This window comes from Humulus lupulus, chromosome 6, assembly GCF_963169125.1.
Source record: "Humulus lupulus chromosome 6, drHumLupu1.1, whole genome shotgun sequence".
Taxonomy (NCBI): Eukaryota; Viridiplantae; Streptophyta; class Magnoliopsida; order Rosales; family Cannabaceae; genus Humulus; species Humulus lupulus.
Window position 1 is genome coordinate 161637709 of NC_084798.1, and position 14931 is coordinate 161652639.

At 42.9% G+C, this 14931-nt stretch overlaps 1 non-coding gene across 1 annotated transcript; it reads right to left on the reverse strand.

The window, feature by feature from the left end:
• Window positions 1-357: 357 nt before the first annotated feature.
• On the reverse strand, window positions 358-464 carry LOC133787273 (small nucleolar RNA R71). Its single transcript, XR_009872303.1, has one exon. It is a non-coding gene; the product is annotated as a small nucleolar RNA R71 (small nucleolar RNA).
• Between the last annotated feature and the right edge of the window lie 14467 nt (window positions 465-14931).

A 14931-nucleotide genomic window follows, 5' to 3' on the forward strand; every position in this document is an offset into this window, starting at 1 on the left:
CAAGAACGCTATAGGATTATTTACATCATACGCGTACAGCCACACCTTCATGCATAATGTATCCCAATAATATGCCAAATTTTGATTTCAAACTCGGCATGATTAACCTCTTTCCAACCTTCCATGGGTTGGAAAATGAGATTTCGTACGTGCATATATGGGAATTCGAAGAGGTGGTGGCCACATTCAACAACCAAGCTGATGTCACCAACATTGTGAGATTGAAATTTTTTTCCTTTCTCTCTCAAAGACAAAGCAAAAATATGGTCGTATTCCTTAAGGCCTAGATCTATCGGAACATGGGACGAAATGACAAAAGCATTCTTTGCCAAATATTTTCCGCCCCATAAGACTAGCAACCTTAAGAAGCAAATCTCTACCTTCATCCAGAAAGACCATGAAACTTTCCATCAGGTCTGGGAGAGGTTTAGAGATTTGATAAATCAATGCCCACATCATGGATACGAAAGTCGGCGTCTGATCAGCTATTTCTATGAAGGTCTCACAACTAGACAATGACAATTCATACAAATGATGTGCAATGGCGAATTCCTTCAAAAAGATCCCAATGGAGCTTTCTAGTAGCTCGACGACCTCTCTGAAAAGTCCTACACATGGAATGGACCGAGTCCTATGGACAAGCCACAATCAACTGAAATCTACCAATTAAGGGAAGATGACAACGTCAAAAGCCAAATTGAATCATTGAGACAATAATTCGAGGCTTTCAAATCTTAAGAAGGTAGAGGAATCCAAATGGCTGCAAAGGTAGAGACACGAGATCCATGCTTCATCTGTGGAGGGGCGGAACATCAACCACAAGAGTGCCCAACGCTTGGTGAGTTAAGAGGAGGAACCGAGGAACAATGCAATGCTTTAGAGGATTACAAGAAGCCTTATACCCTTTCTCAAACACTTACAATCCCAGTTGGTAAAACCATCCAAATTTAAGCTGAAAGGATTCAAACCAAGCATCTAGGAGCCAATGGAGGCCTGAGAACCAACAACTGCCAAAATCATACATTACTCCTCAAAATAACATGCAGTCAAGTAATTCTCTTGAGAATACCTTTCAAATGCTTGCGGAAACACAAATAGCCTCAACTCAAGAGCTTAAATCATGTTTCATACAAATGATAGAGGAAATGAAAGACATAAAAATCCAAATGACGAAGCTAAATACTACTTTGGCAATTCAAGAGCATGGTAGACTTCTCGCTCTACCTCTAATCCATCAAAAAGGGAAACACATGGCACAAACCCCCTCCTCTCTAGATACAAATTTCAAAGAGGTTAATGCCTTCTCTACTCGAAGTGGTCAAAGTACGATTTCATCGTTAACTAAGACAACGAGTACGTCAATGTCCACTCCAGATGATGTTATGCCAATAAGAATTCCACTAAAGGCACCCTTTCTGTAACGCCCTGGTTACCCCAGAGCAGTTACGGTGAACAGTGAACCGGAAATTTGACTCCCTACCCGAGTCCTTTGGTTAAAAACGTGATCTAGGTACTATTAACAGGTTAAGGTGAAAAACCAATAAAAAGGAAAGGGTACATTTCATTAAGTAAATAAACTGCTCATGAGCCTTTCAAAATGTTTACAAGATGTCCATAATACAAAGGAGTCGCTACAGTTTCAAATTTACAATCCCCGCCGGCCTAAGCGGCAAAAGTAGGGTAAACCCCTAGTCCCTCTTAGAACTACTTGACCGTGGCAGTCAAGCGGCCCTGTATGTACACCACATCGCCCAAGCTCTCCACTCAGGGTTGGTTAAGCTTTTCCTTCCCTTTACCTACATCACATAGCACCCATGAGCCAAGGCCCAGCAAGAAAACATAATAAAACATGATATAATATCAACAACGATCATAATAACCATTCAGGACTATCAGTCCAACAAATAGGTGACAATAGCCAAAAGTCACAATAATGAGCATCGCTCCCTCTAGCCATGTGACGGTAAGGTCACCAGGGCTTAACTGATCGGTGATTCTTCCATAAGCTTGTTCAGGACAGGTGCATGGTGATTGGTCACCAACATAACCTTCCTCACGACTCTAGAGTCGAAACTGTGGACAACATCCCTTAGCCACGTGACAAATGGTCACCGGGGTCATATACCTTGGCTATAGTCATCTGTTCGTAGACGAGGCAAGCGCTTATAAGTTCTTCGACCCTAGGGTCGGTCTAGCATTAATGCCATAGAGCCATTCAATGCGAGATTCCCGACTTTAGAATCGGTCCTTGACTAGTCAGTGTCTTAAATAGGTAATCAGCATACATCATAATTTAATATACAATCCACGTCCACATATACCAACCAACATGCCCCAATATCAAACCATGCATGTCATATACCTATACAGGGTGCAACTGTATTCATACACTGTTTTCTTACCTCTGGTTCGAGTGAGAATTATAATATGAACGACCCCTGAGAACGATCAACCTTTAAAATCCTTGACGGTCACCTGGTCATAACCAAATTATAGAATTCATCAATAAAAATGATAACTGAGGGTTCCCAAACCAAATCCCAGCCCCCGAGACATCAAATACTACCCAACCGGGTACTAGGTCCAACCTCGAGGCCTATGGTTTGAATCCCCAAGCTAAAAACCACATTTTGACAAAATTGGCCTTAAGGGTCGCGGCCCTCCCCTGCTGCGCCGCGGCGCACCTTTCAGACAGAAGGGCTCCCTCCTGACAGACACCAAGGGTCGCGGCGCCCAGCCCAGACCAGCTAGAACGCCCACGCACGAACCAGATTTTCCCCTGTGCGATTCCCTCTCAAACCAGTCCTTCAAACCTTCATAAAACCTCTTCCTAACCCACAATTAAATCCCCAAACAACACCCTTAGCTCACTCACATCAAACCCTAATCAAACTAACACTAAAACCCCTTTTGATTCTCACTTCCCACATCAAAAATCATGAATTAAAAACCAAAGGTAAAACAGAGTACTAGCTGTGCTAAATGGCCAAAACTCACCTTGAGACTAGCTTTAAACCTCCCACACAAGCTAAACAAGTGCTCCAACCCAGCCCTTCAATCTCCCTTGGTGAAATCTCCACCAAGAACTCTAAACCTCAAAAGAGAAGTGAAGAAGATGATGTACGGGAAAGCAAGAGGCAAACCCCTGTTTTTGTTCTGTTTATTCTACCACCTTCTACAGTCATAAAAGTCTCATATATCCACCCCTAAAATGACCAAATTGCCCTTGTGTCATCTAAAGCCTTCCAAGCTACTCTAGGGGTAAAATTGGTACTTTCCGCCTATCCCGTTATTTATAATTAACGGTTCCCAATTCCCGCTAATCTCAAAATCCTCAAACTCCAATAACTCATAACCTGTTACCCTAAAATCCCCGGTAATGCTATAGTCATAAGTAACACCCCGAGACTCACCCCGAGCCCTGAGCTCAAACCTGTTATGACCAAACTGATAAATCATGTTTAAAGATCGTCTCATGTCGAAATACTCGAACCAATCCACATCATAATGTGGTCTCACAATATATCATTAACGCACATACAAATATACATTTATACCCTCAACGGGCCAAATTACCAAAACACCCCTGTAAACAAATGTGGACCCACATGCATGCATTTAACATCATATTATAATATAATTCTCATAAACATGCATAAACACATTTAATGGCATAATTAAACAGTTATGGCCCTCCCGGCTTACTAATCCAGCCATTAACCATAATAGGGAATCCGGGGCATTACAACTATCCCCTCCTTACAGAAATTTCATCCTCGAAATTTACCTGAACAGCTCGGGATACTGACTCCGCATATCTGACTCCAGCTCCCAGGTCGCCTCCTCGACCTTGCTGTTCCTCCACAATACCTTAACCAAAGGTATTGTCTTGTTCTTGAGGACTTTATCCTTCTGATCAAGTATCTGAACAGGCTGTTCCTCAAAGGAGAGATCTGGCTCAAGCTCCAGATCTTCATAACTCAAAACATGACTCTCATCAGACACATACCTCCAAAGAGCGGATACATGGAACACATTATGCACAGCCGACAACGGCAGAGGCAAGGCTAGCCTGTAAGCCACTTGAACAATCCTCTCCAGGATCTCAAATGGACCTACAAACCTGGGACTCAGCTTGCCTTTCTTCCCAAACCTTCTCACCCCTTTCCATGGCGAGACTCTAAGGAAGACATAGTCTCCTACCTGGAACTCCACGTTCCTGCGTTTGGGATCTGCATAGCTCTTCTATCTACTCTGAGAAGTAAGCATCTGAGCTCTAATCTTATCAATTGCCTCGCTGGTCCTCGAAACCGCCTCAGGACCTAAGTATCTCCTTTCACCTGTCTCATCCCAATGAGTGGAGATCTACACTTCCTACCATATAGCATCTCATAAGGTGCAACACCAATGGTAGACTGATAACTGTTATTATAGGAGAATTCTATCAACAGCAGATACTTACTCCATGACCCACCAAAGTCCAGCACACATGCCCGCAGCATGTCCTCCAATATCTGGATCGTCCTCTCAGATTTCCCATCTGTCTGAGGATGATAAGCTGTACTGAACTTCAGTTGTGTACCCATGGCTGTCTGTAAACTCTTCCAAAACTTGGAAGTGAACGTAGGGTCCCGATCTGACACGATCGACCTAGGAGCTCCATGGAGGCGCACGATCTCTCTCACATAGAGATCTGCATACTGGTCAACAGTAAAAGTAGTCCTCACTGGCAGAAAGTGAGCTGACTTGGTATAGCGATCCACTATCACCCAAATGGAATCATGCTGACCAACTTTCCTGGGCAAGCCCACCACAAAGTCCATTGTGATGTCTTCCCACTTCCACTCTGGGATATCCAGAGGCTGCAGTAACCCTGCCGGCCTCTGATGCTCAGCCTTGACCTGTTGACATGTCAAACACTTAGCCACATATTCTACTACATCTCTCTTCATCCCTGGCCACCAGTACAATGATCTTACATCCTGATACATCTTCGTGGTGCATGGATGCAAAGAGTAAGGTGTAGTATGAGATTCATCTAGAATCTCCCGCCTCAATGCAGTGTCTAACGGAACACATATCCGCCCCTTGTACCTCAACAACCCCAAATCAGACACTGTATAATCCCTGGATGCTCCAGCCAAGACATCCTCTCTAATCTTGATCAGCTGTGGATCACCCAACTGACCCTCTTTAATCCTCTCTAGCAGCGTAGACTGTAGCGTAATATTGGCCAACTGGCCCACCAGTAACTCTATACTAGCTCTGGTCATATCATCAGCTAACTCTCTGGCTATCAGCCTAATACCATGAATCTGTCCAGGACCCTTCCGGCTTAAAGCATCTTCTACCACGTTGGCTTTCCCTGGGTGATACAGAATCTCACAATCATAATCTTTCACTAATTCTAGCCAACGCCTTTGTCTCATGTTCAAGTCCTTTTGGGTGAAGAAGTACTTCAGGCTCTTGTGGTCTGTATAAATCTCACACTTCTCTCCATAGAGATAGTGCCTCCATATCTTTAAAGCGAAAACCACCGCTGCCAACTCTAAGTCATGAGTAGAATACCTCTTCTCATACTCCTTCAGCTGACGAGAAGCATAAGCTATAACTCTCTCTGATTGCATCAAAACACAGCCCAAACCCTGATGAGAAGCATCACAGTATATCACAAACTTCTCTTGGTCTGTAGGAAGACTCAGAATTGGAGCTGTAATCAACCTCTGTTTCAACTCTTGGAAGCTGTTCTCACATTTGTCTGACCACACAAACTTCTGACCCTTGCGTGTCAGCTCAGTCAACGAAGTAGCAATCTTTGAGAACCCCTCCACAAAACGCCTGTAATACCCTGCCAATCCAAGGAAACTTCTAACCTCAGAAGCATTCTTTGGCCTTGGCCAATCTCTGACCGCTTCAATCTTTAATGGATCCACTTTAATCCCCTCCTTACTGACAATGTGCCCAAGGAAGGACACCTGAGACAACCAGAATTCACACTTCTTGAACTTTGCAAACAATCTGTGTTCTCTCAATCTCTGCAGAACCAACCTCAGATGATGCTCATGCTCTGACTCAGTCTGAGAATATACCAGAATATCATTGATAAAGACGATCACAAACTGGTCTAAATAATACTTGAACACCCTGTTCATCATATCCATGAAAGCGGCAGGGGCATTAGTCAACCCGAATGACATAACTAAAAACTCATAATGCCCATACCTAGTGCGAAAAGCGGTCTTCGGTATGTCTCCCTCCTTGACCCTCAACTGATGATAACCATAACGAAGGTCGATCTTAGAGAATACCGTCTTACCCTGCAATTGATCAAACAGATCGTCTATCCTTGGCAAAGGATACCGGTTCTTAATTGTCAGCTTATTCAGTTCTCTATAATCTATACACATCCTCAGAGAACCATCTTCCTTCTTCACAAACAGAACTGGCGCACCTCAAGGTGAAAAGCTAGGTCTAATAAAACTCAAATCCAACAGCTCTTGCAGCTGTACCTTTAATTCTTTCAACTCAGCTGGGGCCATTCTATATGGTGCTCTAGACACTGGCTCCGTCCCTAGGGCCAGTTCTATAACGAACTCAATCTCTCTGTGTGGTGGCAACCCTGGCAGATCTTCTGGAAACACATCCAGAAACCCACATACAAGTCTAGTATCCTCTGGTCTCACTGGCACGACCTGAGTGGTATCGACCACACTGGCTAAGAATCCAATGCAACCCCTTGCAATAAATCCTTAGCCCTCAATGTAGAAATCATAGGAATACGGGGTCCGTGCACAGCACCAACAAATACAAAAGGATCCTCACCTTCAGGCTCAAAGGTGACCATCTTTCTTCTGCAGTCAATGGTTGCCCCATACATGGCTAACCAGTCCATACCCAGTATCATATCGAAGTCAGTCATAACCAACTCTATAAGATCCACTGACAACTCTCTGCCCTCTACTACCACTGGCAAAGATCTGACCCACCTCCTGGATACAACCAGCTCCCCAGTGGGTAACAAAGTACCAAACCCCATAGCATAGAAATCACAAGGTCTACACAATCTATCAATAACACTACTAGCAACAAAGGAATGTGTAGCACCAGAGTCAATCAATACATTATAAGCAGTTCCTGCACTAAGAAACTGACCTGTAACAACTGAGGGGGAAGCCTCAGCTTCTGCTTGAGTAAATGCAAACACTCGCGCTGGGGCCGAGCTGTCTGCCTTGCTGGGTTCTTCCTTTCTTGCCTTAGGGCAATCCTTTTTGAGATGACCCACTGCTCCACTAGAGAAGCAGGCCCTTGCTTTACACTCTCCCAAGTGATGCCTCTTGAATCTAGGACACTCGGGATAGGACTTCCAGGCTTCACTGCCCCCAGGACGACCTATTGTAATACCACGAGGTCTCCTGTCAGGACTTGGAACTGGGAAGGTATTAGGAACCTTCCTCTTCTAATCACTGGGGCCAACACCCCTACCAGAACCCATAAATGGAGGACCTGGCCTCCTGAAATCCCTTCTGGCTGCATTATCACGCCAGATCTTAATCTCTGCAGTTTCAGCTGTAAGTGCCTTCTCCACCACCTGTGCATAAGTAGTCACTCCTGCCACAGTGGTGATGCGCACATCTCGGGCTAACCTGGGCTGTAGCCCCTGTAAGAAACGCTCTCTCCGGGTCCCATCAGTGGGCACCAGCTCCTTGGCAAACTTTGCCATACGGTCAAACTTTAAGGCATACTCAGTTACTGATAAGCTTCCCTAAAGTAGCCTCATAAATCCATCAGCCTTCGCCGCTCTAATAGCGTCATTGTAATACTTTTCATTGAACAAGGTCTGAAATTCCTCCCAGCTCAGTAGATTAACATCCTTGGTCTGGCCAACCACTTCCCACCAAATCCGGGCATCTTCCCGAAACATATAGGCAGCCCAGGCCACCCTCTCAGTACCAACTACCTTCATAAAGTCAAGAACAGTGGTAATCATGCTCATCCATTGTTCAGCTTTGGTTGGATCAGCACTGCCTTCGAACACAGGAGGTTGTTGTTTCCTGAACCGCTCATAAAGAGGTTCCAATCTGTTTTCAACCCCAGGCAGTTGCCCAATAACTGGCACCGACACAGAAGGTGCCTCTACAACACTGGCGACCACAGGCACTTGCTGCTGTCTTAGGAGACGAAGCTCCTCTCCCTGTTTTATCACTATAGCCTGCAAATCATTAAACATCTGCTGCCAGTTTGCAGGTGCTGGCTGTGGAACCTGAGATTGGTCATTCACTTGACCCTGACTATTGTCATTATTCTGACCATGACCACTCTGGCCAGCTAAGGTGCCTGTCTGTTCTGGGTTCATTCTATCACTAATACCTTACTGAAACAACAATCAACACGGCCAGTCAGGTAGTAATAACTAAACCTCTTTCCGCCTTACGGTCCATGAACAAACAGATAATAATCACATTCCACATTCATTCAATATTCACAATCAGATACATGTTCATGGCATTCAGCACTGAGCATGGATCACATAATAACTCATAAACAACCATACTAATAAGCAGATGCCAGCAATCTCAGTACTAATCAGTACACATTTGCTGAAGATATGATATTTCAGGGCACAAGCTCAACACTGTATCTCATGCACGCAGGTAAAGCATATATATCACATTTAAACAATTATACATGTTATCCCATAGATAGTTACCAAACCATGAGTCGAGCTTGCCTTCGGTGATGTGTGTACATACCCAGCCAGTCTACAGGAACCCTAACCTTGGCATTGCTCTGATACCAAGTTGTAACACCCTAGTTACCCCAGAACAGTTACGGTGAACAGTGAACCGGAAATTTGACTCGCTACCCGAGTCCTTTGGTTAAAAACGTGATCTAGGTACTATTAACAGGTTAAGGTGAAAAACCAATAAAAAGGAAAGGGTACATTTCATTAAGTAAATAAACTGCTCATGAGCCTTTCAGAATGTTTACAAGATGTCCATAATACAAAAGAGTCGCTACAGTTTCAAATTTACAATCCCCGCCGGCCTAAGCGGCAAAAGTAGGGTAAACCCCTAGTCCCTCTTAGAACTCCTTGACCGTGGCAGTCAAGCGGTCCTGTATGTACACCACATCGCCCAAGCTCTCCACTCAGGGTTGGTTAAGCTTTTCCTTCCCTTTACCTGCATCACATAGCACCCATGAGCCAAGGCCCAGCAAGAAAACATAATAAAACATGATATAATATCAACAACGATCATAATAACCATTCAGGACTATCAGTCCAACAAATAGGTGACAATAGCCAAAAGTCACAATAATGAGCATCGCTCCCTCTAGCCATGTGACGGTAAGGTCACCAGGGCTTAACTGATCGGTGATTCTTTCATAAGCTTGTTCAGGACAGGTGCATGGTGATTGGTCCCCAACATAACCTTCCTCACGACTCTAGAGTCAAAACTGTGGACAACGTCCCTTAGCCACGTGACAAAGGCTAAGTCAGTGTCGGTCTAGCATTAATGCCATAGAGCCATTCAATGCGAGATTCCCGACTTTAGAATCGGTCCTTGACTAGTCAGTGTCTTAAATAGGTAATCAGCATACATCATAATTTAATATACAATCCACGTCCACATATACCAACCAACATGCCCCAATATCAAATCATGCATGTCATATACCTATACAGGGTGCAACTGTATTCATACACTGTTTTCTTACCTCTGGTTCGAGTGAGAATTATAATATGAACGACCCCTGAGAACGATCAACCTTTAAAATCCTTGACGATCACCTGGTCATAACCAAATTATAGAATTCATCAATAAAAATGATAACTGAGGGTTCCCAAACCAAATCCCAGCCCCCGAGACATCAAATACTACCCAACCGGGTACTAGGTCCAACCCCGAGGCCTATGGTTTGAATCCCCAAGCTAAAAACCACATTTTGACAAAATTGGCCTTAAGGGTCGCGGCCCTCCCCTGCTGCGCCGCGGCGCACCCTTCAGACAGAAGGGCTCCCTCTTGACAGACACCAAGGGTCGTGGCGCCCAGCCCAGACCAGCTAGAACGCCCACGCACGAACCAGATTTTCCCCTGTGCGATTCCCTCTCAAACCAGTCCTTCAAACCTTCATAAAACCTCTTCCTAACCCACAATTAAATCCCCAAACAACACCCTTAGCTCACTCACATCAAACCCTAATCAAACTAACACTAAAACCCCTTTTGATTCTCACTTCCCACATCAAAAATCATGAATTAAAAACCAAAGGTAAAACAGAGTACTAGCTGTGCTAAATGGCCAAAACTCACCTTGAGACTAGCTTTAAACCTCCCACACAAGCTCAACAAGTGCTCCAACCCAGCCCTTCAATCTCCCTTGGTTAAATCTCCACCAAGAACTCAAAACCCTCAAAAGAGAAGTGAAGAAGATGATGTACGGGAAAGGAAGAGGCAAACCCCTGTTTTTGTTCTGTTTATTCTACCACCTTCTACAGTCATAAAAGTCTCATATATCCACCCCTAAAATGACCAAATTGCCCTTGTGTCATCTAAAGCCTTCCAAGCTACTCTAGGGGTAAAATTGGTACTTTCCGCCTATCCCGTTAATTATAATTAACGGTTCCCAATTCCCGCTAATCTCAAAATCCTCAAACACCAATAACTCATAACCCGTTACCCTAAAATCCTCAGTAACGCTTTAGTCATAAGTAACACCCCGAGACTCACCCCGAGCCCCGAGCTCAAACCTGTTATGACCAAACCGATAAATCATGTTTAAAGATCGTCTCATGTCGAAATACTCGAACCAATCCAAATCATAATGTGGTCTCACAATATATCATTAACGCACATACAAATATACAATTATACCCTCAACGGGCCAAATTTCCAAAACACCCCTGTAAACAAATGTGGACCCACATGCATGCATTTAACATCATATTATAATATAATTCTCATAAACATGCATAAACACATTTAATGGCATAATTAAATAGTTATGGCCCTCCCGGCTTACTAATCCAGCCATTAACCATAATAGGGAATCCAGGGCATTACACTTTCCTCAAGCTTTGAAATCCTCTAGAAAGGTATTGGAAAACCATGGTGAAATCCTAGACCTTTTATCACAAGAGAATATCAACTTGCAATTATTACATGTGATACAACAAGTGTCGGCTTATGCCAATGTTATCAAGGATTTGTGTACCATTAAAAGAAAGCACCATGTCAAGAAAACTGCATTCTTGGCAGAACAATCTAGCTTGGTAATAGACTGTAAGACACCGCCTAAGTACAAAGATCTTGGTTGTTCCACCATCTCATGCCAAATTGGGGAACATGAATTTGGTCAAGCCCTTCTAGACTTAGGAGCAAGTGCAAATCTCATGACATATTCAATATACTTGCAATTAGGTCTACAAGAACTCAAGCTCACATTTGTGGTGCTGCAACTGGCTAGTTGATCAGTCAAGAAACCTCAGGGAATAGTAGAAGACGTTCTAATTCAAATAGAAAAAATTATATTACCCTATTGATTTTCTCATCTTGGACACTCAATCTGAAGTGAGTATAGAGTCCAAAATTCCCATCATTCTCGGTAGACCTTTCCTCGCAACAACAAATGCACTCATTAACTGTAGGAGTGGTCTAATGAAAATATCTTTCGGGAACATGACTCTAGAAGTGAATGTTTTCCACATTGGAAAACAACGACCTGATAACGATGAGTGTTTCCAATCATATCTGGTCGATACACTTATTTTGAAAGAGGTCAAAGAAAAATACTCATCTAATCATTTTAATCACGTGTTCCAAATTTCAGAAATTTCTGAGCCCGATGAGTCTAAAATCAACCCTGAAATCTTTAAATACTCACAGGCTAGAAGAACCATGTTTTGGAATCCAATCTTTGAGGAACTCCCTCAAGATTGAGAAATACCAAAACCCTCCATTGAAAAAGCTTCTCAACCAAAGTTGGCCCAACTTCCCAAGGGTCTTAAGCATGTTTTCCTGGGAGCTAACAACACTTTTCCTGTCATAATATCTTCCAAGATCAATGCCACACAAGAGTGCCAACTCATCAATGTGTTGCAAGAACAAAGAGATGCATTAGGATGGATGATAACTGATGTCAAAGGTATTTGTCCTTTAATTTGCTCCCATCACATTCAATTGGAAGACAGGGCTATACCACGTTGTGACCCTCAAAGAATATTGAACCCAACGATGAAAGAAGTAGTTAAGATTGAAGTCTTGAAACTTCTTGATTTTGGAATAATCTATCCTGTTGCACACAGTAAATGGGTTAGCCCAACTCAAGTTGTTCCTAAGAAATCAGGGGTAACAGTGGTACAAAATGAAAAAGGGGAACTGGTGCCTACCAAGGTCACAACTGGGTGGCGCATGTGCATTGATTATAGAAAATTAAATGCAGCCACCCGCGAAGACCATTTTCCACTTCCATTCATCGATCAAATATTGGAACGTGTGGCGGGTCATCCTTTCTATAGTTTTCTCGATGGTTATTTAGGGCATTACCAAATCGAGATTGCCTTAGAAGACCAGGATAAGAGTATATTCACTTGTCCTTTTGGTACTTTTGCCTTCCGGCGTATGCCATTTGGCCTATGCAATGCTCTAGCCACTTTCCAGCGATGCCTGATCAACATATTTAGTGATATGATCGAGAAATGTATGGAAGTATGCATGGATGATTTGACATTCTTTGGAGATTCCTTTGAATCAAGCCTTCTCAATTTAGAGTCTGTGCTTATACGTTGCAAAGAGAAAGGCTTGGTACTCTAATGGGAAAAATGTCATTTTATGGTGCCATCAAGCATAGTCTTAGGGCATGTTGTGACGGAACAAGGAATTAAGGTCGATCAATCAAATATTGAACTCATATCAAAACTGCCCACCCCCAAGACTGTTAAAGACATTCGATCTTTTCTTGGCCATGTAGTATTCTATAGGAGGTTCATACAAAATTTCTCAACAATTGCTCGCCCTTTGTCAAACCTCCTAGCATAAGATGTTGTGTTCAATTGGACACTTGAGTGTGAGGAGTATTTCCGAACCCTCGTTGCAAAACTCACTTCCGCCCCTATCATTCAGCCACCAGATTGGAACTTACCGTTTGAAGTCATGTGTGATGCCAGCAATTATGCTATACGGGTCGTCTTAGGTCAAAGAAGGGAAGGGAAGCCCTTCGTTGTCTATCACACAAGTAGAACTCTTAACAATGCTCAGATGAACTATTCTACTACTGAAAAGAGTTACTTGTTGTAGTATTCGCACTTGACAAGTTTCGTTCCTACCTGATTGGTTGACCTATCACAGTCTTTATGGACCATTGCGCCTTAAAATACCTCCTTTCCAAAAAGGATGCTAAGGCGCGTTTAATTAGGTGGATCCTTCTGTTATAGGAATTTGATCTGACTATAAAGGACAAGAAAGGAGTTGAAAACATGGTAGTATACCACTTATCTCGTCTTGAATTTTCTGATTCCGCTGATGGCCTAGCCATTCGAGATGACTTCCTTGATGAACATCTCTTCACAGTCACAAAGTTGCCATGGTATGCTCATATTGTTAATTACTTAGTGACTGGCAAACTTCCAACTGCATGGAGTGCACAAGATAAACATAAATTTCTCGTCGAGGTTCATAACTTCTATTCGGATGATCCATATCTTTTCAAGTATTGCCTCGACCAAATTATGAGACGTTGCATTCCAGATGATGAAATTTTTACTGTCCTGAAATTTTGTCATAATGAAGCTTGTGGTGGTCATTTTTCTATGAAAAATACTACTGCAAAAATCTTACAGTGTGGTCTTTATTGGCCCACTTTGTTCAAAGACACTAACAATTATTATCAATCATGTGAAAGGTGTCAGAAATTAGTTGCTTTGTCCCGGCAACATATGATGCCATTAAACCCAATTCTTGTAATTGAAATATTCAATTGTTGGGGGATAGACTTTATGGGACCATTTCCACCTTCTTCTGGCTACCTTTACATTCTCCTCTTCATAGACTATGTCTCAAAATGGGTGGAAGTTATGCCTTGTCAAAATAATGATAACATAACTGTTGTGAAATTCTTAAAGGAAAATGTGTTATCTAGGTTTGGCACACCACGAGCTATCATAAGTGATCAAGGCACCCCTTTTTGCAACTATTCTTTTGAGACCTTAATGCAAAAGTATGGTGTAATTCATAAGGTTTCATTGCCTTATCACCCACAAACAAATGGCCAAGCTTAGTTAGCCAACTGAGAAATTAAGCAAATCTTAGAAAAGACGGTTAATCCTGACCGCAAAGATTGGTCTTCACGACTTCTTGAGGCTCTCTAGGCATACCGCACTGCTTACAAAACTTAGCTTGTTATGTCTCCTTATAAGCTAGTCTATGGAAAAGCCTGCCACCTTCTGGTTTAGCTGGAACACAAAGCTTATTGGGAAGTTAAAAGCCTAAATTTTGATATCATGGCGGCATGGCTCAATCATAAGCTTCATTTGTCAGAAATTGAGGAATTAAGGAACGATACTTATGACAACTCTAGGATCTACAAGGCTAAAATGAAAGTGGCCCATGACAGGCAGATCATAATAAAAGAATTTGAGCTAAACCAACGAGTGCATCTTTATGACTCTCATCTGCATATCCACCCTGTCAAGTTGAGATCAAGGTGGACTGGCCCTTATGTTGTGAAATTCGTCTTTCCCAATGGTGCTGTTGAGGTCACATACCCAACTGATGGGAGAGAATTCAAAGTAAATGGCCAACGATTGAAACAGTAAATAGAGAGGATGACCCAGCTTGAAGAAGTCACTCTCATGGAACCTGTTTACCAAGTTTGAGTAGTGTTCCAAATTGTTTGTACATAGGTTTGTTTTCTGTTTATTTCCCTTTTGTCATTT